This window comes from Podarcis melisellensis, assembly GCF_964234715.1.
Source record: "Podarcis melisellensis genome assembly, chromosome: 11".
NCBI lineage: Eukaryota > Metazoa > Chordata > Lepidosauria > Squamata > Lacertidae > Podarcis > Podarcis melisellensis.
Genome location: NC_138543.1, coordinates 61,704,535 through 61,730,253, shown reverse-complemented (window position 1 = coordinate 61,730,253; position 25,719 = coordinate 61,704,535). Strand labels below are relative to the sequence as shown.

The 25,719-nt window shown below is 48.3% G+C and overlaps 1 protein-coding gene and 1 long non-coding RNA gene across 3 annotated transcripts in view; one reads left to right on the top strand and one right to left on the bottom strand.

Moving 5' to 3' along the window:
- Nucleotides 1–25,719, bottom strand: part of CNTFR (ciliary neurotrophic factor receptor) — a 430,483-nt gene that overhangs the window by 245,278 nt on the left and 159,486 nt on the right. The window contains exon 1 of one of the 2 annotated variants that reach the window (XM_081929952.1): nucleotides 22,590–22,873. The exons of the other annotated variant lie outside the window; for it this stretch is intronic. The gene's annotated coding sequence lies outside the window, so the exon portion shown is untranslated. Of the gene's footprint in view, nucleotides 1–22,589; nucleotides 22,874–25,719 lie in introns of those variants that run through there. 2 annotated transcript variants of the gene reach the window in all.
- The window catches only part of LOC309380290, a 138,585-nt gene continuing 114,523 nt past the window's right edge, over nucleotides 1,658–25,719 (top strand). The window contains exon 1 of the long non-coding RNA XR_014172813.1: nucleotides 1,658–2,237. This is a non-coding gene — a long non-coding RNA (uncharacterized lncRNA). The remainder of the gene's footprint in view (nucleotides 2,238–25,719) is intronic.

The following is a 25,719-nucleotide window of genomic DNA, read 5'->3' as shown; positions in this document are numbered from 1 at the left end:
AGCGCACTTGAGAGCATGCGCAGAGTTGGAAGGCGAGAGGGAGGAGGGCATGGAAACAGGAACTATTTACAGGCGGGCACCAAATTTTGTCCTCTGCCACCTTCTGAGGGAGCCTGTGCCAAGTCGGAGCTGGTGCGAGGGACCTTCTTGAGTTCCTCCTGACTCCCGCTGCTGACTTTGCAAGGAGTTTTCACCCGCTTGGTGCTTGATCTCATCGCGAGGAGAATCCGCTCCATTGCGCCACGACCTACGGGGCCGTGGGATTCTCTTTGGCGGGGCTGAAGTGCCTCTTAAGAGAGCCTGAATCCGGCCTCAGTGGCTAGGCGCCCCTTAATGAGAGCCTCTTAGCCAGAAAGCTCAGCGCTCTCAAGCCCAGGACTCCTGGGTCCAGAACTGATAATTGCCACTTGGAGAGTCCTCGACAGCCACTTCTGCAGCCTTGGGCAGCTGCTTGAGGGGAAAGCGAAGCCTTTTATCTGCATGACTGATGGCTCAGCCCTCGAGTGCCGGTCTCGCGCACATGTGTGTCATATCACTGCCATTTCTCTCCCCCTCAGCCGCAACCAGCAGCAAAAGGTCAGCGCAGGTTTCTCCGCCAGGATACAGAACGGCTGCAAATTCCCTCCTTTCCAGCATGAACCCAGAAAATGGAACTGTACCCCAAGAGTGACAAAGAACTCCTACTCTCACCCAAGGCACTGGAGAAAGGCAAAACGCCCCCCTTCTGAGCATGGTAGAACAGATGGTCTCCCTTGGGTGGGCTCTCCGTCCTTGGAGGTTTCTAAGCAGAGGTTGGATGGGATGCTTGAGCTGAGATTCCTGCATTGCAGCGGGTTGGACTAGATGACCCTTAGGGTCCCTTCCAACTCTACAGTTCTTCGATTCTATGTTGGGGGTGTCAGCAAGCAGTAATTCAGGAACGGTGGTAAGTCACTGGTGCAACTGAGTGTTGGGTTGGGCACTCAGTTTGCCCAGCTCCACATGAGACCTGCACCTAGTAAGATTTGAGTCCCGGGCCCTAAGGAAGTCAGACTATCCTCCCCCAGGGCCAGGGCCCTCTCAGTGATGGCTCCGACTGGTGGAATGCTCTGTCCCATGAGACCAGGGCCCTGCAGGATTTCATCTCCTTCCACCTGGCCTTTAATTTGAATTAAGCCTGATCTTTTATTCCCCTTCCTTCCCTCCTTCTCTCCTTTTCTCTCCGCTCTGGGATCCCACAGCTAATTCTCCGCTGGTCTCCTCGCTGGCCCAAACAGAACTAATTTAGCCAGCTAGCCCTGGTGATCATCTAATGTTTATTGGATGGATTTCCCCCCCAAATTGATTTTTGAATTCTGAATTTATTGTTATTCACTGCGGGAAGGGAAGCTACAGGGAACTGGGCAGAGGGCCTTCTCGGTAGTGGCACCTGCCCTGTGGCACGCCCTCCCATCAGATGTCAAGGAGATCAAGAACTACACAACTTTTAGAAGGCATCTGAAGGCAACCCTGTATAGGGAAGCTTTTAATGTGTGGTGTTTTATCATGTTTTTAATATTCTGTTGGGAGCTGCTCAGAGTGGCCAGGGAAACCCAGCCAGATGGGCAGGATATATCTGTCTGTCTGTCTGTATATATATAAATAAATAAATACTTTGCCACTGTAGTATGCCCTTCCCAAGGGAGAAATTAAAACCCAACCACTTATGAGTTTACAGAAGTGGAGGAAAACTAGGCCTTACCAACGGGACCTGCAACAAAATGCTGCACTTGGCAGAGCTGCTTGGGTGCCAGCCAGCCAGCCAGTGGTGCCCTTCCCAGGATACTCTATTCCATTTCCCCCACAATTTCTAGCTCCCTGCAATGATCAGCCAGCATTCTGTGCTCTATCAAGGTACTATTAAAGGTAAGGTAAAGGGACCCCTGACCATTAGGTCCAGTCGTGGCCGACTCTGGGGTTATGGCGCTCATCTCGCTTTATTGGCCGAGGGAGCCGGCGTACAGCTTCCGGGTCATGTGGCTAGCAGGACTAAGCTGCTTCTGGCGAACCAGACCAGCACACGGAAACGCAGTTTACCTTCCCACCGGAGTGGTACCTATTTATCTACTTGCACTTTGACATGTTTTCGAACTGCTAGGTGGGCAGGAGCAGGGACCGAGCAATGGGAGCTCACCCCATCGCGGGGATTCAAACTGCCAACCTTCTGATCGGCAAGTCCTAGGCTCTGTGTTTTAACCCACAGCACCACCCGCGTCACTGTCAGGGTTGTGTTTTTTATTTTTTTTAAATGTGGTTTTATAAAGTTATCTGCTCTTTTATTACATAAACCACATGTTGAGTTTTCGGGGAACAGAAGTCTAGAAAAGAGAGTGACTGGGGACTTTGGTGCCATTTGTTTTCTCAGCTCACCTCTGAATCTTTCGCAACTTGTCAATGCGGAACTAGGGTGCCTGGAATGGAATGCAAGCTTTCAAATCATTTCCTGTCAGTACTAACAGAAACGGTAAGTTTGCTTCCCAAGATTTAGAAAAGCAAACATTTCTGTTACTGAAACCCAATAATGTAAGTCCTTGGGTAGTTCCTCTGCCCCAGGCCCACTAAGATGAATGGGAGCAGCAAAAGGGCATAGCGGGAAACTTTCCTGGCGAATTGTGCCCTAAAAAGGAATTGGCCTTGTTTGCTGCAGCATCACATTGCTGGCTCTTTTTCAGCTTCATAGCTTGAACAAACCTTGAGGCGCTCTCTAAAGTGGCCAGTTTGCTTTAATCTCGCACGTGCTTCTTACGCACAGGAAAAGAAAAATACTTCACAGTTGTCCTTGATTTAATTTCAATTTGTTGCTTTGAGCATGGCTTCCCCCGCTTTATTACCAAGACGGTCTTGAATTTAATTACTGCTTCGCCCCACGTACCTCCTGCCAGACCCTCACGCTGAAACAGGGGAGCTGAACCTCAGCGAGGCTGAAAAGAGCGGAGAGCCTTCCTAAGTTTCTTAAGAATTGGATGAGAAACACATCACACGGTACATTGCAATCTTGGGATGTGGCAAAACACCAGCAGCATTGCTAAGGTGAACATCAGGCTGCCGCTGAGTTTGCAGATACAGGCTCAAGTCTTGCCAGTTGTATGTTTTGCATACTGAGTCAAGTGTTGTTCTGGAAACAGCACAGTGCAGAGAAGAGGAAACTGACTGTCCAAAATTTAACAGCGCAGTCAAACCTGTGAACTGGGCTCACTCGGCATCTGGCTGGAAGATGATGAACTTGCATTGTGCAAGGATCAAATGAACAAAGGCAGCAGCGGAGAGAAAAGTTCTTCCTTTCTGTTCATCTTCATTTGTCCTCTGTCAAACGGCCACAGAAGATGATGAAACAGCCACTCAGGCTCCTCTTTTCTTTCCGTCACAAATGCCCAGGGTTTTTTTTGGGGGGGGGGCAGGGAGAGAGATGTCATCCAATTTCATCAGGATTTCAGACTTAGCATCTCAAAGCCCCTGTCCAAATTCAAAAATTAATGAGGGAGCTTGCAAAAAGCACACAATCCGCTTGAAATGTCAGTTCCAACACTTAGGGCTTCTGTCTGCCACGATAAGGAACGTTAAGATGATGATGAAGAATTTGATTCCAGGAAAGTGTCTTCATCAAATCGGAAGACGGGCATGGAGAGTGTCTCTGGAAGGCTTCCCAGGAACTCCAGAACTTATTTTGAATATCAGAGCTGAAGTCTTTGAGATGGTGAAATATACTCGGAGTTGAGTGTGGATTTCATGCTCTTTAGTCAGCTCATAGTAGTGAGGAATGGAAGTTCCCCCGAAATGTCTGCTTTATATACATTATTTACACAATGGGCCCCACATGATTGGCTAATTCTGGGATTCACCTGTAGGCCAATCAGGTTGCGGATTCATTTCCACCCGGAGTTGGATTGGGTGGCTCCTGTAGACCAATCAGACTGCTGCATCCTATTGTTCTAGGACCAATCAGATGCATTTTGGATCCTATGCAACTCAGTACATAACAGATGGGATAATCAAGACAAGGGGGTCATCCGTGCATGGGAAGATGGCAACCCGCCTACCCTGGAGTATCATAGACTCATAGAATGGTAAAGTTGGAAGGAACCCAAGTCCAACCCCCTGCAATGTAGGAATCACAGCTAAAGCATCCTTTGCAGACAGCCACCCCACCTCTTCTTAAAACCCCTCAAGGAAGGAGAGCCCACCACCTTTGAAGGAAGTCTGTTCCACTGTCTTATCAGCTCTGGCCACCAGAAAGCTCTTCCTAAGTTTGAGTTGGAAACACTTTTGCTTGTCATTGGAAGCCCCTGGGTTCAGGTCCTACCATCTAGATCAAGCTTGCTTCCTCTTTGGCAGGCATAGGCAAACTTGGCCCTCCAGATGTTTTGAGACTACAATTCCCATCATCCCTGGCCACTGGTCCTGTTAGCTAGGGATGATGGAAGTTGCAGTCCCAAAACACCTGGAGGGCCGAGTTTGCTTATGCCTGTTCTTCAGTCACACTTATTAGAGAGGGAGTGCAGTTTTCCTTTCCACACTAATGGGAGGATGTTCCTGCATCGAGATGATGATTATGAGGATGATTAAAATGTGTATACCGCCCCAGATACCTGTAGATCTCACAGCATAAAATTACAATCTACATTTTGTGGCTTCATGGCTGCAGTCCCATCTTCAACATACCCTCAGCCAGCAAATTTTGGAGTGATGAGCATGTGCACTGGGAAAACCCTTTCAGGTGTGTGCGTTTATTGTGGAATTGTAATCTTGTGAGAGTCTAGGAGGTTATAAGAGGAACTCTTGGGAGAGTTCAGCAATGCTTCTGAACACCAGTAGCTGGAAACCACAAAAGGGGAGAGTGTGCTTGCCCTTGCTTGCTCAAATCCCTGTGAGAATTGGGCGCTGGACTAGATGGGCCTCATCCAGCAGGCTATTCTTCTGCTCTTAGGTTCTCAGCTATCATGAGGAATCGTTGCCTGCAGCTAAAGCTTGCTGTCGTGGGCAGCATTTTGACTCAGTGCCTTTGTCTCTCGCTGCCATCTCGCTCCTCTGAACGAAGCTTTCCAAACTGACAGCTTCCACCGGTCAGAGGGAAGCAGTGCGAAAAATACATCCCCCAAACCGCCAACCTCTCCACACAGAAACCCAAATGATGCCTGTACAGAAATACACCCTGGATCTTTTCTATTTTTGAGGAAGAGAAGGAAAAGCTGGGGGAGAAACAGTACAGCCCAATTGCACCTTTTGCAGGCGTTCGGTTCCAAGAATTCTGCGTGCACGTGAATATTGAACATACCCTCAGGGCCACCCTGCACCTAGAGCGTGTGGAAGAGAGAGAGAGAAAATCTCCAATCGCCCCAGAAAGCTTAAAAGTGAAGTGGAGAGCTTAAAAAGCTCTTTCAAAGATGGCCAGATTCGTGGCAAAAATAAGAGACTCTTCTTTGTGGAAGAGTGGAGATCCTTCGTTTGACTATCTGCAAAAATATTATGGTTAAATGAAATTGAAGGTAGGAGATACAAGCAAAAGAATGAGAATGAAGAAGGAATGTAGGGTAGGATACATGTTACATTGAAGGCAGCCGATAAAGGATTTGAACAGAAACATCATGGAAGAAGGGGTGGGATGGGAAGTCAACATGTCACGGGACAGTGGTATGGAAACGGAATTGAACTTGTTAAATTGTATGAAAATCAATAAAGAATTAATTTGGGGGTGGGGCTTTTCGTGCAGGGTAGCTGCCCCCTGCCTTGCTGGGGGCAGGGGGCAAGGCCCTCTCAGCAACCCAGCTCTGGAAGTCTACAGATGCCCGTGTGAGATCCCACAGGATCTCCAAAACACCCCAGAGCTGATTCAACCCCTGGGAATGTCTCCCACCTGAAACCCCAGAGGGCTATTGCTCCCAGTCAGTGGAGAATACTGGGCAAGGTGGACCAGTGATCCTCTGAACCATTCCTTTCCCCCTTTCCTTTCCCACATGCACACAGATCAGCTGTGCAACACACAGACACACACACACACACAAACACACACACACGGTCCTCTCTCTCCCTACCTGCAACTTCTTCCTGCCCCTCCAGCCCAAGAACAAACCATCTCTGGTGGCCTTGATTTGCTAAATCAACTCTCTTTCAAGGCCACCTGTAATAATGCCAGCATGGAAAATTGACATTCCTCCTGCTTCTCATCAGCCCCGGCACTGTTTGTTTGTGAATTAATAACTCTGATGCTCCGCTGAGTTATCGATCTCCCCCTCTCCGCACAACGGCAAAATGCAAAAAAACAAATTAATGAGAAGATGATGGCAAAGCTCTAATGAACTTGCGCAGAGTCGATCAGCAGGATCAGGGCAAGGTATCTGCAGTGGCGGGCAATGGGGAGGGGGCGAGGAAAGGGAGCCCAAAAGAAATCTGGGTTCAGAGTTCAAAAAAATATGGGACGCCGAAGGAAAACATCTCTTGCGGACGCCAGCCTCTCCTTTGTCCTCAAAAATGCTGGTGAAATTCAAGGGCTAAGAGAGACTGAGTGACAGAGCAGGATGTCCCGGGTTCAAGTTTACTCTTGGGTCTGAAATCTGGGTGGATCTGAAATCTAGGATTGCAGACAGTGAGGTCAGAAGGAAAGGAAATGGAGAAAAGGAGAGACTATCGCCACAGACAAACCTAGACAGCATCTTAAAAAGCAGAGACATCACCTTGCCGACAAAGGTCCGTATAGTTAATCTCTGGTTTTCCCAGTAGTGATGTATGGAAGGGAGAGCTGATCACCAAAGAACTGATGCTTTTGAATTCTGGTGCTGGAGGAGACTCTTGAGAGTCCCATGGACTGCAAGAAGATCAAACCTCTCCATTCTGAAGGAAATCAGCCCTGAGGGCTCACTGGAAGGACAGATCCTGAAGCTGAGGCTCCAAGACTTTGGCCACCTCATGAGAAGAGAAGACTCCGTAGAAAGACCCTGATGCTGGGAAAGATGGAGGGCACAGGATGAGATGGTGGGACAGTGTTCTCGAAGCTACCAGCATGAGTTTGACCAAACTGCGGGAGGCAGTGGAAGACAGGAGTGTCTGGCGTGCTCTGGTCCGTGGGGTCATGAAGAGGCGGAGACGACTAAATGACTAAACAACAACAATTGCCACAGATGCTCATGGTTGCTCCATGGCAGATAGAGCATTCTCAGAACAGTCTGCCTTGATTTTTTTAATTTATATCCCACTTTTTTATTCCCAGGAGGTCTAGGTGCTGCACATAGCTCTCCCACCCTCCTCATTTAATCCCACAACAGCCCTGTGAGGCAGTGACTGGTTCAAGGTCACACCCAGGGAGGTTCAACCTGGTCTCGCACCTGGAGCCAGTCATGGCACAACACCGCGGAAATGTGGCTCTGTGGGTTGCAGTGCAAATGCCACTTCCGAAATGGGCACAAGATGTAGGTCACAACTTTATGAAGGAAGATTAGGAAAAAATATGGAAAACTGATTTAAAATTTACAGATTGTTCCCTATTGAAGGAGATTTACATGAAGATGTTGTACAGATGGTACACAACACCAGTGCAGTAAGGGAAAATGTACAAAACTAGTTCAAATATATGTTGAAAGTGTAAGGAAAAGGAAGGGACGTTTTATCATATGTGATGGGATTGTAAGGTAATTAAAAATATTTGGGAAATGATATACAATGAATTGGAGAAAATGTTCCATCTAACATTTGTTAAGAAACCTGAAGCATTTTTGTTAGGGATTGTAGGGAAAGACCTGCCAAAAAAGTTGAAAAACATTTTCATGTATGCAACAACGGCCACGAGAGTTATGGTAGCACAAGGATGGAAGACTGAAGAAACCCCAACTAAAGAATCATGGCAAGAAAAATTGAGGGACTGTGCAGAACTTGCAAAACTGACATATAAACTACGGGACAAGGATAACTGTGACTTTAAAGATGAATGGGAACCCTTTACAAAGTATCTGAAGACGCAACAAAGTGAACTGGCAGGTTTTGAATAAACATTCACAAACTTTTTATTGATAACAATCAGCTAAATAGTTTGAGGATCTATACAACTTTGTAACATGCAGAAAACAGCAGTCGCAGAAAAACCAAAGACTGGAACTGAGGGAAGCCGGGGGGTGAGGGTGGGTGGGTTTTGTGTAGGGAGGAAAAATGGAGGGATAATATGTTTTCAGATAATATGTCTTGTTTTAATTTTGAATAAAAAAACTTTTTAAAAATTGCTGCTTCCCAGTCTTCCTCCCCAAGAGAGCCAGCCAGGGTCTGATCCTGCAACTGTCTGCATGCAAAGCTACGGGCACTGGCTATTCTTCTACCGCTCTCCATGGCATATTGCCATGAACCGGGATGTTCAAATCTGACAAATGCGGAAGATCAGAAAAGAAACGGGCTTCTTTGTGTTGGTGAGAAGATGAAAGTTCATTTGTCGCAAATTAGGCCTAATATAAATGAGATTACCGGCTAAAGCAAGCTCAGACCTCCAATACGTACAATGGCCATCTGTCATGGATGCTTTAGTTGAGATTCCTGCATTGCAGGGGGTTGGACTAGATGACCCCTGGGTCCCTTCCAATTCTACAATTTTATGATTCCATGATATGTAAGAGGCTTATATTTTGGGAGCGATTCTTATGTTCTTACGTAGCTGCATTGTTTTCTACTTTGTGGGCGCCCCGTGGTCATACGCTAAAGCAGTTGTCTTCTGCGTTGTAAACCAAGCGCTGCTAGGAGTTGCTTCTAATTGTTTTCCGATGAATAAAATAATTGGGATGGCATGAGCAAATACTGAAAGTGTGGCCCAGTGAAGGAAGTTTGAGAACCGCTGGGTATGCAGAGACCCCAGGGGGCGACAGGGAGAAGAAGCCCGCGAGAGTCGCTCTTTGCTGCCAATTCTGCCGGCTTCCCTTTGCAAATCCTGTAATTTTACACTTCTCCGCGCAGCAGTGAGCCTCCGGCAAGCCCTGGGCCTGCTGAGCTCGCTCTCCTCTGCAGAGAGGACCTCCTCACATCGATTATGTGCAGAGCCAGGTGTGCGCCTGTTGCATTTTCCAACAATGGAAGCAACAGAAGGACATCTTCTACCTTCCTTTGCACAGGCCTGCCGCGAGGCTGGATGGGGCTCTTTGGAGGAATGCCCCCACCAGCAACTTTAGAATCACAGAACCATCAGAGTTGGAAGGGAACCCCAAGGGTCATCTAGTCCAACCCCATTTACAAAGCAGGAATTCCAACAATTCCTTCTAAACTGCTCAGGAACTTGCAAAACCCGATTAAACTGTAACGGGATGAGGGTACCGGCTGACCACAGGTAATGATGCCACTGTCACATCCATAGAAAAGAAATAAAATTATTGCCCTTTGGCGAAAATTATTGCCCAGACTCAGCACCCTGTCAAGTGAGGGCAGGTGACAAGGGGTGATGCCAAGGGCAAGTTAATGGCAACATTACCTGCCCCGAAGCCATGTAAATTTTACTTATTTCTTTGTCAATACATTTATATCCCACCTTTCCTGAAAGAGATCAAGGCGGTGAACATGGTTCTCCTCCCTATTCAGTCCCCACAACAACCCTGTGAGGTAGGGCAGGCTGAGAGGCAGTGGACTTGGCCCAAGGTCACCCCTTTAGTTTCATGACCAAGCCAGAATTCGAACCCTGGCCTCCCAGGTCCTGGTCTGCCACTCTAGCCACTGCACCGCCCTGCCTCTTGCCATCCTTCCAAGCTATTTATTTTCCGTCACATCAAGCCTGTGCTTTTGCTTTCCTCTGTATTTCCCTAACCACTACGCCACACTGCCTCTCTGCATAAAATGGGGAGGGGGCTGCTGCAAGCGAATGAAATGATAAATCCTACTGGCCCAAGCCAACTAGTGCAAGAGAAGGGTGTCAGAAAATAGCACAGGCCCTTAAAACAGCAATTTAAATGACCCCCCTCTCTGGACAGGCTAGCAAGGTACATATCTTGGCCAATCCTTCCTTCCCTCTGCCTTGCTCTCCTCCACTTTCTCTTTTCATCTTATTCACATTTCCTATCTGTTAAGAGATTTCCTCTGCCCCTCCTGGAGGAATCGGGCCAGTTAAGAAACACTAATGTAAAGCAAATAAGGAATGCCTTTCGGGGAAATCGCAGCTCCCCAACAGCAATCAAACTTAAACATGCCATTTACCAGGCCCGGCCGAAGCAACCTCTCGCTGCACAGAACTTGGCTGCTATCGCTGCACCGCTCATTTGCAGAGTGCCGGTTCTCAGGCGGAGAGAGGCCGTAATTTTTCTGCCCTCATACAATCCCAGAGTCTCCGTCCGCAATAAATTATGTGAATTTGGCTTGCCCTGGTGGAGTTTGGATTTGCAACGCGTTGGGAGAGGAACGGCTGGGTCATGAAGCATTGCATGCGCGTGGGGGACATCCGATAAACGTGGAGGAGCAGAAGGAGCCTGAGAACAGAGATGTCTGGAAATCTTAGTAACGGGGGGGGGGGGGGGTCCCAGAGGTCATCCAGCTCAGCCTACCACCTACATCCCACAACAGCCGGTACAAGAGAGTCCTTGGGAAAACCAAGCCTTCCATAGTTCAGGTGATATTTGACTGCATTTCTTGCTGACTAGGAAACGCTAGCCTTCTCACTAGATCAGCAGGTGGAATGTGGCCCTCCAAGCCTCTCTGCCTGGCCCTCAAGATTTTTCAGAGGCCACACCCCTTCCAAAGCCAAGCCCCCTGTCTCCAGGCCACACCCCTCAAAGGCCCTTCTCTGCCCCACCTTTGCCTGGCTGCAAATGTGTCACTGAACTGCGATAACATCTGGATGAAGAGATGATGGACCCCAGCTGGAGTCCTGTGTCCAGTCCTGGGGCACCCCAGATTAAGAAGGAGATTGACAAGCTGGAAGGTGAACAGAGGAGGGTGACCAAGATTGTCAAGGATCTGGAAACCAAGCCTGATGAGGAATGGTTGTAGTCAAAGCTATGGTTTTCCCAGTGGTGATGTAGGGAAGGGAGAGCTGGACCATAAAGAAGGCTGATCGCCGAAGAATGGATGCTTTTGAATTCTGGTGCTGGAGGAGACTCTTGAGAGTCCCATGGACTGCAAGAAGATCAAACCTCTCCATTCTGAAAGAAATCAGCCCTGAGTGCTCACTGGAAGGACAGATCCTGAAGCTTAGGCTCCAAGACTTTGGCCACCTCATGAGAAGAGAAGAGTTCCTGGAAAAGACCCTGATGTTGGGAAAGATGGAGGGTGCAAGGAGAAGGAGACAACAGAGGACGAGATGGTTGGACAGTGTTCTTGAAGCTACCAGCATGAGTTTGACCAAACTGTGGGAGGCAGTGGAAGACAGGAGTGCCTGGCGTGCTCTGGTCCAGGGTGTCACGAAGAGGCGGACACGACTAAACGACTAAACAACAACATGAGAGCCATCTTCAAATATCTGAAGGGCCGTCACATGGGAAAGGGAACAAGGTTGTTTTCTCCCCCTCTTGAGGGTAGGACATGAACCAATGGCTTCAAGTTCCAAGAAAGGAGATTCCAGCTAAACATCAGGAAAAACTTTGTGACAGGAAGAGCTGTTCGGCAGTGGACTGGTTTCCCTTGGGATGTGGTGGACTCTCCTCCCTGGTGTGATGGCTTGGGACTCAGGCTCAGACTCGGAACCAGAGGAGACTCAGTCTGCACCGGATCCTTTGCCTCAGGCATCACCTGAACCAAGCCTGGGTTCTGATCCTGAAGAGTCCTAGTCTGCACAGGTTCCCCTACAACAAAGACCAGGTGGGCTGAGTCAGGGGCCTGAGCCTGCCCTGGCTCCAGATGCGGGGATGACCTCCTTGCCTTCAGCTGGGCCATCACTTACAGCTGCTCCACTACCGGTTGGGTCAGGGGAGGCTGAGGCAGCCCCTGGGTCTAGTCACTCACCGACGTTTCCCGAGCTGCAGAGACTCAGGTCTGAGAGAAGGAGAGACCTGAGTACTCGCAGGAGGAGTGCTCGCCTTCGGGCGAAACAGGGAGGTGAGTGGCCGGGGGATCAGGACCAGCCGTTATCCCGGCAAAGATAAAAGGTTGTCGGACCCTGCCCCAGGTTGCGGGAGCAACATTGCTGTATGCCAGAACCTGCCTGTGATCCTGTGCCTGACCTTGCCTGGTTTCCTGCCTTGTGTCCTGCCTTGGCCCTGTTGGACTGACTCTTAGTGGGACCCTTGGATTCTGGACTAGACCTGGACCGCGTTTCATGGGTTAGCCCCGGGCCCAGCACACCTTGGAGGTTTTTAAACAGAGGTCAGGTGGACACCTATTAGGGATGCTCTAACTAGGATTCCTGCATTGTGGAAGGCTGCACTTAGGGTCCCTAACTACTCTACGATTCTATGAATGAGATGAACTCAGAACGGAACATTCAAACTGACATCAATCCCTTAAGGATCTATAGGAATGGGAACTACTCACGATTCAGTTTTGACACATGGACACCAGCAGCGGTTCAATTCCAACATCACACCCAAGTGCCGTTTGTAGTCAGAAGTCAGAGGGTGCTTAGAAGGTACATTCCGATTATGTATTGCTCCTCCTGTACTAATATCCTTTTTTATGAACTTCTCCCATGCTTTATGGATGAACAGCACCACTCCCAGCTCCCTATCCTTGGCAGATGGTGTGCTGGTATTTTACATGCGCAAAGACGGTTGCGCTCTGTCCCAGGGGTCCTGTTTCACACTATTAAAGTGCTGTGATTAAAAAACAAAAAAACAAAATCCGTAGCTGTTGAAGCTCCGTAATACAATTCTAAATTTGGCACTCCCCTCCTGCCTGTTCCAGGATTGTAAAACTCATCTAGTTAGGCCTCATTATTTCACATGCAAATGCTATGAGCCATTCGTTGTGCTTCTGTGATGAAGAGGTGAAGGCCCCTTACGCCAAGCCAACCTACCAGCCCATCGAGAACCAGTATGTCTATCCCAAGTGGCAATGGAAGAAGTCCACTCCCCAGACACCTTTAATGGGAGACAGCAGGGATTCGAACCCAGAACTCTTTGCACTCCACTACTGAGCCGTGGGTCTCTTCTTCGCGTAACTATGGAACTCACAGCTGCTGGAGGCAGTGGTGGCCACCAAGTTGGATGCCTTTAAAAGGGAATTGGACAAATTCCTGAAGGAGGAGAGGGCTAGGAAAGACTACGAGCCAGGGCCACTATCCCCCGTCTCCGTGGCTGGAGGCAGGGACGCTTCTGAAAACCAGGAGGAGAAAGTGCTCTTGTGCATGGGATTTCCACAGGTATCTGCTTGGCCACTGGATTAGTTGGGCCATTGCCTGATCCTGCAAGCTCTTTTTTATGTTCCCTCTGAGCTCACTCAGTTTCCTCAATTTCGAATGGACTGGTTATTGGCAGGAGGAAGGAAATTGATTCCCCCCCCCCAGCAGTAATGCCCTCCCACAGCAGAATTGGTGCATGATCGGAAGGTTGGCAGTTCGAATCTCTGCGACGGAGTGAGCTTCCGTTGCTTTGTCCCAGCTCCTGCCAACCTAGCAGTTCAAAAGCACACCAGTGCAAGTAGATAAATAGGTATCGCTCCGGCGGGAAGGTAAACGGCGTTTCCGTGCTCTGCTCTGGTTCGCCAGAAGCAGCTTAGTGTTTCCATGCGTTCCATGCGTTCTGGCACTCAACACGGTCCTCCATGCACCAGTAGCGGTTTAGCCATGCCAGCCACATGACCCAGAAAACTGTCTGTGGACAAACACTTGCTCCCTCGGTCTGAATGCGAGATGAGCACCACAACCCCATAGTCACCTTTGACTGGACTTAACTGTCCAGCGGTCCTTTACCTTTTACCTTTAAGACACAGCCCAAGGCATTCTGAGATACAGTGGTACCTCGAGTTAAGTACATAATTCGTTCTGGAGGTCCGTTCTTAACCTGAAACTGTTCTTAATCTGAAGCACCACTTTAGCTAACGGGGCCTCCTGCTGCTGCCGGAGAACGATTTCTGTTCTCATCCTGAAGCAAAGTTCTTAACCCAAGGTACTATTTCTGGGTTAGCGGAGTCTGTAACCTGAAGTGTCTGTAACCTGAAGCGTCTGTAACCTGAGGTACCACTGTATTACCCACAAGTGGACAGGAGCCCCCTCTTTTCCCAGGGCTGCGTAACAACCTCTCTGAAGAGCTGGCAAATGTTACTAGATGTCCCTGTTTCCTGGGGACAGTCCCTGGATTTACAAATCAGTCCCTTGACAAAATCCATCTATTTAGTAGGAAGTTGAAAAATGTGCCCGGATTCATTGAAAAAATCTGGTAACCTTACTTTGCCTTTACCTTTTTACCAAGTTCCCACAGATAGTTCATCATTCTCGAGGCTGCATGGTCCCTTCAGTGAGGTAGAAAAAGGGGTGGTGGTCATATCATCTGGGAAGCCCAGGACCTCCAGGCACACTGCCCAAGCTTGTGCCCCAGGAAGGACACTTTGGTGATGCTAATTTTATTTATTAATTTGAAGTCCATTAATGGGTGATCAAAAGGCATACTTTCTGGGAACTGGGTTGGGAAAAACTTGTGTGTTGCTGGGATGGGAACACGGTGAAGGGTGTGGGGAGAAGCAGAGGCAAAACCAAGAATAAGCCACCAACTATCCCTAATTTTGGATTGGCAGAACATTTCCAACGAGGAGAAGGAAATCACTGTTGTTGTGTTTTGTCACGGGTTGCTAAGTCTTTCTCTGCGGTGTGTGAAACATTGAATCTACCAAATAAATTCTACCCTCTCATCAATAACCTCACAATGGAAACTAACCGCAAAATCCTTTTGGAGAAAGAAACATAAAAATTATCTCAGACCTCGTTAATAACAGATATTGATTGGCTTAAGTGCGAGTCTATGCGTGTGCATAAATTACACGATACAATCAATGGCGTTTTGCACTTCTCTCCCCCTATCAAATTGCATTATTACAAAATCCCTCTGAAATTACAAAAGCCCAACTAAGAACGTCCCTGCCGATTGACAAAGCACACTAAGTCATCTCTTTTATTGTTTCTTAAGTCTATTACAAGGGGAACAGGCGCTTTAAATCAACTTAACAAAGACAACAGCCCCAAAATAAATCCTGGGATCAAAATTAAGATTATTGAACTTTACTAAGATATCATTTTTCTTTCTCAAGGTAAAGGGAATGGATGCAGCCACCGAAAACACATTACTGCACACCCCTCTGGGAAATTAATGTCTCTGAGCCCCCCCCCCCCGCACCCCCAAGTCCCAACGGCGCCTGCACGGCCATTGCTCCCGGAGGATTCAAAGCATAATGGGAAAAGGACAGAAAGCAGGATTCTGAGCACCCCTATTCTGCCACATGCGCCACTGATCCAAGAGGGTGCAGGACTTGGGTGCCCTGGGGCAACGCACTACCCAAAAGACTCCGGGAACCTGCAAGAGGTGGGTTGCAGGAATTATCCTGCAGGGAGGGAATTTCTGCCCACCCCACAGATGGTTGGTGCAAAGCAGAAGACCTCCTGCGTCTCCCTCTAAGAATGCAAAAGCCAGAAGAGATCTCAGTTTATAGCAGAATGGAGCTCTGGAGAGAGGAAGGTTCTCCCTGTAATTCTGCATTGTATGGCCCAGGAAGGCCAAGCACAAAATAAAATAATAATAATTTATTATTTCTACCCCACCCAACCACTCTGGGTGGCTTTCAACAGAACATTTAAAACAGAATAAAACTCCAAACATTAAAAACTTCCCTCAGGTTACAAACACTTACGAACAGATTACAGACACTTCAGGTTACAGACTCCACTAACCCAGAAATAGTACCTTGGGTTAAGAACTTTGCTTCAGGGTGAGAACAGAAATCGTGCAGCGGCGGCACGGCGGTAGCAGGAGGCCCCATTAGCTAAAGTGGTACCTCAGGTTAGGAACAGTTTCAGGTTAAGAACGGACCTCCAGAACAAACTAAGTTCTTAACCCAAGGTACCACTGTAGTTGTTTATTTCCTTGGCATCAGATGGGAGGGCATTCCATAGGGTGGGTGCCACCACCGAGAAGGCCCTCTACCTGGTTCCCTGTAACTTTGCTTCTCGCAGTGAGGGAACCACCAGAAGGTCCTCGACGCTGGACCTCAGCATCCAGGCAGAGTGATGGGGGTGGAGACACCCCTTCAGGTATACTGGATAAAAGAAACCCCTCTGCTAGCTCCTGAATCTCCTATTCTGCCCCTCCTGCCCCTGCAAACCAAGGATGCCAAGCTGTGTGGCAGCTCTGATGCTGTGCCCAATTGGCAGTAACCCTGCACAATAAAAAGGTAAATGTAAAGGTAAAGGAGCCCTGGACAGTTAAGTTCAGTCAAAGGCGACTATGGGGTTGCGGCACTCATCTCACTTTCAGGCTGAGGGAAACGGCCTTTGTCAACAGACAACTTTCTGGGTCATGTGGCCAGCAGGACTAAACCAGAGCGCACAGAAATGCCATTTACCTTCCAGCCGCAGTGGTACCTATTTATCTACTTGTACTGGTATGCTTTGGAATTGCTAGGTTGGCAGGAGCTGGGACAGAGCAACAGGAGCTCACCCCATTGCGGGGATTTGAACCGCTGACCTTCTGATCGGCAAGCCCAAGAGGCTCAGTGGTTTCACGGTTTCCCCGGGTTACTTCCGGGTTTTAGCAGTCACGCATGCGCAGAAGCACTAAATCGCGCTTTGCACATGCGCAGAAGCACTGGATCACAACTCGCGCATGCGCAGACGCGGGTTGCAAATGTGCATCCCGCAAGGATCACATTCGCAACCTGAGCACCCACTGTATAGCAAACACAGAAGCAGGATGATTCATGATACATTGCCAGGTCAAAAAATTATGAAACTGCTATCATGATATGGACTTCAGACCAGTTTGGGGCGATATATTGATATCGCCCTCCTGCGCACCATAAACAGAGACTACAGGCATTGCAGGAAGAAGGAGCCAAGCTGCACTCCAAGAGCTTAACGTTTATTATTTCACAATGCTATTTCTGCAGGACTTGTTAAGTGCAGGGATTTGGCAAACAATTATGTTAGTTAAAGCCGTATTAGAGAAGGGCTGACATTTTATGCGTATGTGTAATATATATCTTTATATGTGTAAACGCAAGCACATGTATAAATTACTTTCTTTGAGAGGTTTTGGAGAGGAAACTCCCAAGATAAACACAATGCAGAGAAAGTTTGAGGAAGGAAAAGAGTCCATCTCCAATTCTCCAGTCTGCTAGAAATATTTAAGAGTCAGCTAAATGGCAGATTAAGGAGAATGAGATGCAAAACTTTTGACAGCTTTTCTTTTTTAAAAAAATAAAAATCATATGCTTTTGTAATCTGCCTACAAATGGATTTCTTTTCAGAGTTAGCTCAGGGAGTCCCATTGAAGATAAATCTGAGAGGCAATTCTTATTACAAAGTGTGTGTACACTTAAAACAAATGTTTACGAGGGTGGCTGATAAATGAATTTAAATAGAAAAAGCCAAATGTGAAAGTAATTTAATACTCAAACATACGGATGCAAATATTATCTTGCTCTTTCGGCTTTCTTGGGATTGACAAGCTCTTTCGTAAAAAATGTGAATCACGAAAGGGGAAACCCAGGACCAAAACCTTTCCTTCCAGAAGTGGATCCTTCCAGGAGCACGGCGATATTCTCAGGCTCCCTTCCAGGTGGCCTAGAGAGACACATCTTTTTAAGAAGAAGAGCGACACAGTATTTAATTGACAGGCCCTTTCAAAGTGACAGTAAATAACACAGCATGTCTGCAGCAAAGTCGGAGGCTGCTGTGGATCAGCAACTAAAACTGATTTTTTTTTTAAAGGAAAAATATGTTTCTCACAAGGCACAGTGTGAAGTGAGGCATTTTTGCCATTGTCCATCTCTGGACAATAGAGAGCCTCTTGAAGACTAATAGCCTGAGGTTGCAACCAGGCAAGGGAATAAATGTGTGTGTGTGACTGCAGGCACACACAAACACACACACACACACACACACACACACACACACACACACACACACAGAGAGAGAGAGAGAGAGAGAGAGAGAGAGAGAGAGAGAGAGAGAGACTGTCTGTCTGTCTCCCATGTCTCTGATTCAGTTTATTTGACTAGAGTGCTGGGTTCGGATTTGATACCCAGGTTCAGACACCTCGTCAGAAGCCAACAAGTATCTGTAATAATATTGCACCTACAGGGTTTTCAAAGCAGACACGATAAAATTTCAACAACTTGATTTAGTTTCTGCAAACAAGTAAAAGGCATCACTCTCTACCTGCGCGCTCACAACCTGGCCACAATCTCCACAACAACCCTGCAAGGTGGGCAAATATTCTCAGAATTATAGTTGGAAGGGACCCACGAGGATCATCATGTCCAGGGATCAGCAACCTTTTTCAGCCATGGGCCGGTCCAACGTCCCTCAGACCATGAACCAATTCCTATGCTCCACAAATAACCCAGAGATGCATTTTAAATAAAAGCACATACAGGTGAAACTCGGAAAATTAGAATATTGTGGAAAAGTTCATTTATTTCAGTAATTCAACTTAAAAGGTGAAACTAATATATGAGATAGACTCATGACATGCAAAGCGAGATATTTGGTACTTTTGGCAGCGTGGGCAGGTGACAAAGTCCTGCTGGAAAATGAAGTCAGCATCCCCATAAAGCTCGTCTGCGGAAGGAAGCATGAAGTGCTCCAAAATCTCCTGGTAGACGGCTGTGTTGACCCTGGACTTAATAAAGCACAGTGAACCAACGCTAGCTGATGACATGGCTCCCAAAATCTCTTTTCTGACGAGAGCAGCTTTTGCATCTCATTTGGAAACCAAGGACCCAGAGTCTGGAGGAAGAACGGAGAGGCACACAATGCCAGATGCTTGAAGTCCAGTGTGAAGTTTCCACAGTCTGTGTTGATTTGGGGAGCCATATTGGAGCACTTCATGCTTCCTTCCGGAGACGAGCTTTATGGGGATGCTGATTTCATTTTCCAGTAGGAATTTGTCACCTGCCCACACTGCCAAAAGTACCAAAACCTGGTTCAATGGTCTCCCCTATGTCCTTGTCCAAGCTCCTGCAATGCAATAACCGTTTTGCCCAATGCGAGACTCGAACTCGGCCCATATTAAGAGAAGTGGGAAGGGCAAGGCTGGGCAAAGCTTGCCCTAGGTCACTGGATGAGTTCAGCTGCTGAACAGGGGGCCTTGTAGCCCACCCCTTTAGCCATAAATCCTAACCACACTCTCTCGCTGGATGCCCTGCCTGAGAGCTCAGGGGTTGAGCATCTGCCTTGCATTTCTTGGGTCTTGGGTTCAAGAGCCCATGTTGAGCTTGGTGGACCAAAGGGCACAGCTGAGCTGCAGAGTGTCCGCTTTGCACCCAGACTGTCCCAGATACAACCCCAAACATCTCCAGGTAGGGCTGGCAATGTTGCCTGCATAAAACATCAGAGACAGCCTCTGTCAGTCAAGTGTAGATAATAATAAAATAAAATAATAATAATAATAATAATAATAATAATAAATAAATAAATACATAAATAAATAAATAAATTTTATTTATACCCCGCCCTCCCCAGCCAGAGCCGGGCTCAGCTAACACCAATAAAAAAATCACAGCAAAAACATCATAGGGGAAAAAGAGGGGGGAACCAATTTAAAATACAGGTTAAAATGCAGCCTCGTTTTAAAGTAGCCGATAAATCAAGACCATAAGGGGAGGGAAACATAAGGGTCAGACTGAGTCCAAACCAAAGGCCAGGCAGAACAGCTCTGTCTTGCAGGCCCTGCGGAAAGATGTCCAGTACCGAAGGGCCCTGGTTTCTTGTGACAGAGTGTTCCACCACGTCGGGGCCAGTGCTGAAAAGGCCCTGGTCCTAGTTGAGACCAATCTAATCTCCTTGAGGCTCGGGACCTCCAAAGTGTTGTTATTTGTGGACCTTAAGGTCCTCTGTGGGGCAGACCAGGAGAGGCGGTCCCGTAAGTACAAGGGTCCTAGGCTCATCTGTATGGGTAAAAGGAAGAGTCCTACATTTCAGTCTTAAAGGCGACTGCAGCCAGGTGGGTTTTGCCTGCCTCCGTCCAGACACCAGATCGAGGGGCAGGATATTCACAAGCAGCCAAATAAAGCAATCTACAAATGTTTCAGTTCCTGCCCGGCTCTTTTCATGCCAACGAACGGCATGCCAAAAGAACTTTACGTTTTGCCCCTCCAGAATACAGTAAGATAATAAGTGGTCTTCTGAATCAAGCCCTCAGCATGTCTAATCTGCACCCTTCTAGGATGGAGGTCCATCTCCCGTTTGTGGGGATCCTGCAGCCAATTATTCAGCCTGCACAGAGCAATTCTGGACACGGGCAAAGCCGTCCTTTCAAAGTGCTGAATTCAGCAGATCTCTCCCCAAACGATTCCCATTAACATAACAAATAGCTTTGCCAAGGCCTATTAGACAATCCTATCCCGGTATTAAAAAAAAGAACGAAATTAGGGGCAATTAATACCACAGAACATTCATGTCTCCCATTTTTATGGCAATCAAAATTACTCCCAAGGGAGGAAGGAGCCCAGCTGGAACCCGCTCAGCCCAGATCCATGCAGACCCTTCTGCAAGTGAAAAAGTGCTCCAAAAGTGGCCAAAAGTCTTTTTTCTGTGGGGCTTGGGAAGGAGAAATCCAAATCTTCGCTTAGCCACAAACCAAGCTTTTGCCTAGAGTCAGCTGTTAGAACATGCAAGAACCACAAACCGCACAATTCTGTCCCACTGTGTAGATGCAGCAATGGCCACTCACTTTGATGGATTTGAAAGGAAAGTTTACAATGTAAGAACTTAAGAGCAAAAAAGAGGAAGCATTTGCCGACTTCTACATAAAACACAGAGCCTAGGGCTTGCCGATCTGAAGGTCGGCGGTTTGAATCCCCGCGACGGGGTGAGCATCCCTGACAACTGGGTCCTGCTAGCTAGAGATCATGGGAATTGTAGGCCAAAAACATCTGGAGGGGCGAGGTTGAGGAAGCCTGCTACAGGATATGGCAGGTATTAATACTGCACAGTCTAAAGTGCCTGGAAGCATAAGAGCTGACTCTTATGGGCCTAGACAATATTTTGGAAGAAAATATTGTCTAGGCCCATAGAAATACTATTCAATGTTTTACCTGCAGAACATTCTTCACAACAGAATGAAACCATCAAATGCACATCAAAGAACCCTAACCCTAACCCTAACCCATAGAATATCTTGTGATGTCCAGAATAGGCTCCGCATCTTAGGAAATCTGAAATAATTCAAACAGACCCAGAAGCACTTGTCTCTCTCTCCCCGCAGCCCTGTTTACCTGGAGAGCTTCATTTACATCCTCACTCCACAGAATTGGAGAGAGAACAAGGAACCAATAGCAATTTGCAATTCAGTACCTCCATCACCTGATCTAAGGTTACACACTCATGTATTAGCTAGCAGGAGCTAATTATTAACTCAGCAAGAACTCAAAGTCCACTTAGAAAACTACTGTGGACAAAGCCCAATGTTAGCAGCACACATTTTTAAACCACCATTAATACACAGGCGTTTTCATTTCAGTGTGAATTAAACCAATTATATTGGAGAAAGGTCTCTTCTTGGGAAAGCAATGGTGAAGAAAGGAGGAGACCCAGGAAAGAATAGTGGGGGCGGGGCATCCGAAATGGCTGGCAATCGTGGAAAGGGAAAAAGGGCAAGAAGAGAAGGAAGACGCAGAAATGCGATTCAAAATGGGGAGGTTGCATGTTCGAGGTGGAGAAGGTCTCCCTAATCGGAATACGGAGTGTGGATTTAAACAGTTTCTCTTCATCCTTTTGGGTTATGTGCTAGGATGTGAATTTCTCTTATAAACATTCAAACAGAAGTAGAATCCTTCCTTGGTTTTGCTCATAAAGTTCTCAGAAATCATGCAAATATATATAAAAAAGAGCTCACCGAATATGGTGGCTTAAAACAGAGAGAGAGTGACCCGAGTTCAGATCAGATGGGAGCAGATATTCCCCCATAACTGTTTCTGGTTTTCTCCCTGGCTTCCCTCAGATCCACCTGCTGTACCCACTACCTCCGAGTTATACTGGGAGCATTGTTCTTATTATATTTATATCCTGCACTATTCTCCATCAGGGACTCAAAGATAAAACAGAAACAGCTTAAAACATAGGGGAAAGGAGCAATAAGTAAACATGAATGGAATATGAGAGAGAGAGAGAAGAAAAAAACAAAATTCATAGAATCTTAAGAGCTGAAAGGGATTCCCAGGGGTCATCTAGTCCAGCCACCTGCAATGCAGGAATCTCAGCTGACAGCTTCCCATCCAACCTCTGCTTTAAAACCTCCAAGGAAGAAGAATTCACCCCAAAAAATCATCACAGCAGTTAGTTCTCAAAGGCCATTGGAACAAAGTTGGACAACAAGGAGGGAGCCAGTTTGGCTTCCCTAGGCAGGGAGTTCCAAAGTTGCCTGGGAGCAGCCACCACCAAGAAGGCCCTCTCCTGTCCCCACCCAGCCAGCCTGCGAGGGTGGCAGGACCAAGCTTGGCTCTGTGGTGGCAAGAGGGAGAGCCGCTGCGACGGAGATACAGACCAGAGGTTGACTTGCCAAGACGATGGGCGGTCTGCGTCCAGAGTTCCACCGAGGTCTTTCTAGGGTACCTGAAATCGTCAGGAAGCAGAGTCTGGTGTGGCAGCTGACAAGTCCAGCTATGCAAACCCTGCAGGAAATCTGCTCCTCTTCCAGCTGATACAGCTTAGCTAGACCCAGGCATTAACCGGGGTCCACTTTTCACAGTGCCCAGCGAGAAGGCAAACTGAGCTCAGAAGACCAGGCAAGGAGATGGAACAGGGAACCGGACTCAGAGGAGCATGTTCCTGGCTTTGGGAAAACCTTCCCCTTGCACAACCAAAAAGGACCCCAGCACACACAAACGCGCACGCTCTGGCCTTTCCCAGGATGACATGCATGGTCCAAGGTTGCACTTGGGACCCGTAGGCCAAAGCATGCTCCCCGGGAGAGCGGCACAGCTGCCCTTGCCAAAGCTCAGCTCTGAACAACAACAAGCAGAGCGTCCAAGTGATTGCTCAACAGAGTGCAAACAGGGGCTGGGGACATGAGGACATTAAGGAGAGCATTCTGGATCTGGCCAGGAGCCCATCTAGTCCTGCACCTTGTTCTCAGTGGACAACTTGATGTCCAGGATCCAAGAACAAGAGCCCTCTCCCTGCCTGCATTTTCCAGCAAATGACATTTGTGCATATTTCTGCCTCTGAACTAGGAGCCACTGATAGCCCTCTCTCAAACAGTTTGTGTGATTCTTTCTTAAAAACACCAAGGTTGGTGGTCACCACTGTTTCCTCCAGCAATAATAATAATAATAATAATAATAAATAATTTTATTTATACCCTGCCCAGAGCCGGTCTCAGGGCAGCTAACACCAATAAAATCACAGTAAAAACATAATGGGAGGGGGGAGAAACCAATTTAAAATACAGGTTAAAATGCAATTTAAAATGCAGCCTCATTTTAAAAGTAGCCCATAGATCAAGACCATAAGGGGAGGGAAACATAAGGGTCAGACTGAGTCCAAACCAAAGGCCAGGCGGAACAGCTCTGTCTTGCAGGCCCTGCAGAAAGATGTCAAGTCCCGCAGGGCCCTAGTCTCTTGGGACAGAGTGTTCCACCAAGTCAGGGCCAGTACTGAAAAGGCCCTGGCCCCAGTTGAGACCAATCTAACCACCTTGCGACCTCCAAAATGTTGTCATTTGTGGACCTTAAGGTCCTCCGCGGGGCATCCCAGGAGAGGCGATCCCATAGCAGTGAGTTCCACAGCTGAACTATGCACTGCATGAAGAAGTATCTCCTTTTCTCTGTTCCAATTCCTCCAACATGCAGCTTCATTGCATGTACAGAGGTTCTACCGCACATAAACATAAGAAACAGCTGTTGGATCAGGCCAATGGCCCCTCTGGTCCAGCCTCCTGTTCTCACGGTGGCCAAACAGATACCCGTGGGAAACCAAGGAGCACATGTGCAACTCTCCCCTCCTGTGGTTTCCGGAGACTGGGATTCAAAAGCATCGCTGCCTCTGATTGTGGAGGCAGAGTAGAGCCATCCTGGCTAGGAGCCCTCAAGATCCCTCTAAACTTCCTCCTCCATCTTCCAAATGCCAGTGTCACGGGTCTGTGGGCGAATGAAGTCCCGGCTGAGGATGTCGGGGCCGGGGGCAAGATGGTGGGGTGGGAGCAGGAACGAGAGTCCAGAAGCCAGGAGTCAGGAAGCCAAGAGTGCGAGGGTCAGAGAGCCGGGAGTCAAGAAGCCAAGGGTCTGAGGGTCGAGGAGCAAGGAGACAAGAAGTCAAGGGTCCGAGGGTCGAAAAGCAAGGAGTCACAAAGTCAGGGGTCCGAGGGTCAGAGAGCTGGGAGTCACGAAGTCAGGGGTCCGAGGGTCGAGGAGCAAGGAGTCACAAAGTCAAGGGGCCGAAGGTCAGGAAGCAGGGAGTCACGAAGTCAAAGGTCTGAGGGTTGAGGAGCAAGGAGCAAGGAGTCACGAAGTCAAGGGTCCGAGGGTCGAGGAGCAAGGAGACAAGAAGTCAAGGGTCCGAGGGTCGAAAAGCAAGGAGTCACAAAGTCAGGGGTCCGAGGGTCAGAGAGCTGGGAGTCACGAAGTCAGGGGTCCGAGGGTCGAGGAGCAAGGAGTCACAAAGTCAAGGGGCCGAAGGTCAGGAAGCAGGGAGTCACGAAGTCAAAGGTCTGAGGGTTGAGGAGCAAGGAGCAAGGAGTCACGAAGTCAAGGGTCCGAGGGTCGAGGAGCAAGGAGACAAGAAGTCAAGGGTCCGAGGGTCGAAAAGCAAGGAGTCACAAAGTCAGGGGTCCGAGGGTCAGAGAGCTGGGAGTCACGAAGTCAGGGGTCCGAGGGTCGAGGAGCAAGGAGTCACAAAGTCAAGGGGCCGAAGGTCAGGAAGCAGGGAGTCACGAAGTCAAAGGTCTGAGGGTTGAGGAGCAAGGAGCAAGGAGTCACGAAGTCAAGGGTCCGAGGGTCAGGAAACAGGGAGTCACAAAGTCAAGGGTCCGAGGGTCGAGGAGCAAGGAGTCAAGAAGCCGAGGTCCGAGGATCAAGAAGCAAGGAGTGACAAAGTCAAGGGTCCGAGGGTCGAGAAGCAAAAAGTCAAGGAACCAAGGTCCATGGATCAGGAAGCAAGAAGCCAAATGCAGCAAGGCAGGAAACGTATTGCTGTGGCAGAGAACCCAAGGGAAATGCTGCCCTTATATTCCTTCTCGGCTCTTGCCACCAGGTGCTGTGAGTTACCAATTAGCCTCACCTGTGCAGCCGCGCCTTGCCTCTCCAGAACAAACTTAGGAAGGCCCCAGTCCTGCAAAGACCTACAGGTCACAGGGCCTGGCTCCTGCACACACTCCTGACACCCAATTGCTGGAAACCACTGGCGGAGAGAGGGTTCTTGCGCTCAGATCCTGCTCCTTGGTTTCCCATCATGGGTTGGCTCCTGTGAGAAGAGGATGCTTGATCTTGATGTGCCACTGGCCTGATGGAGCAGGCTGTTCTCTGGTTCTTATTGACACCCGGTTTTTGAGAGGGGAAGCATTCAGTCGCAGCCGAGGAAAGCATCCAGCCCAGGGCTGAGGGCAGTTGCTTGCCTCCCCTCCCTTCTCCCACATCGCCATTCCTAAGTCTAAGGCTGCATGGAAACCAAATGTGACA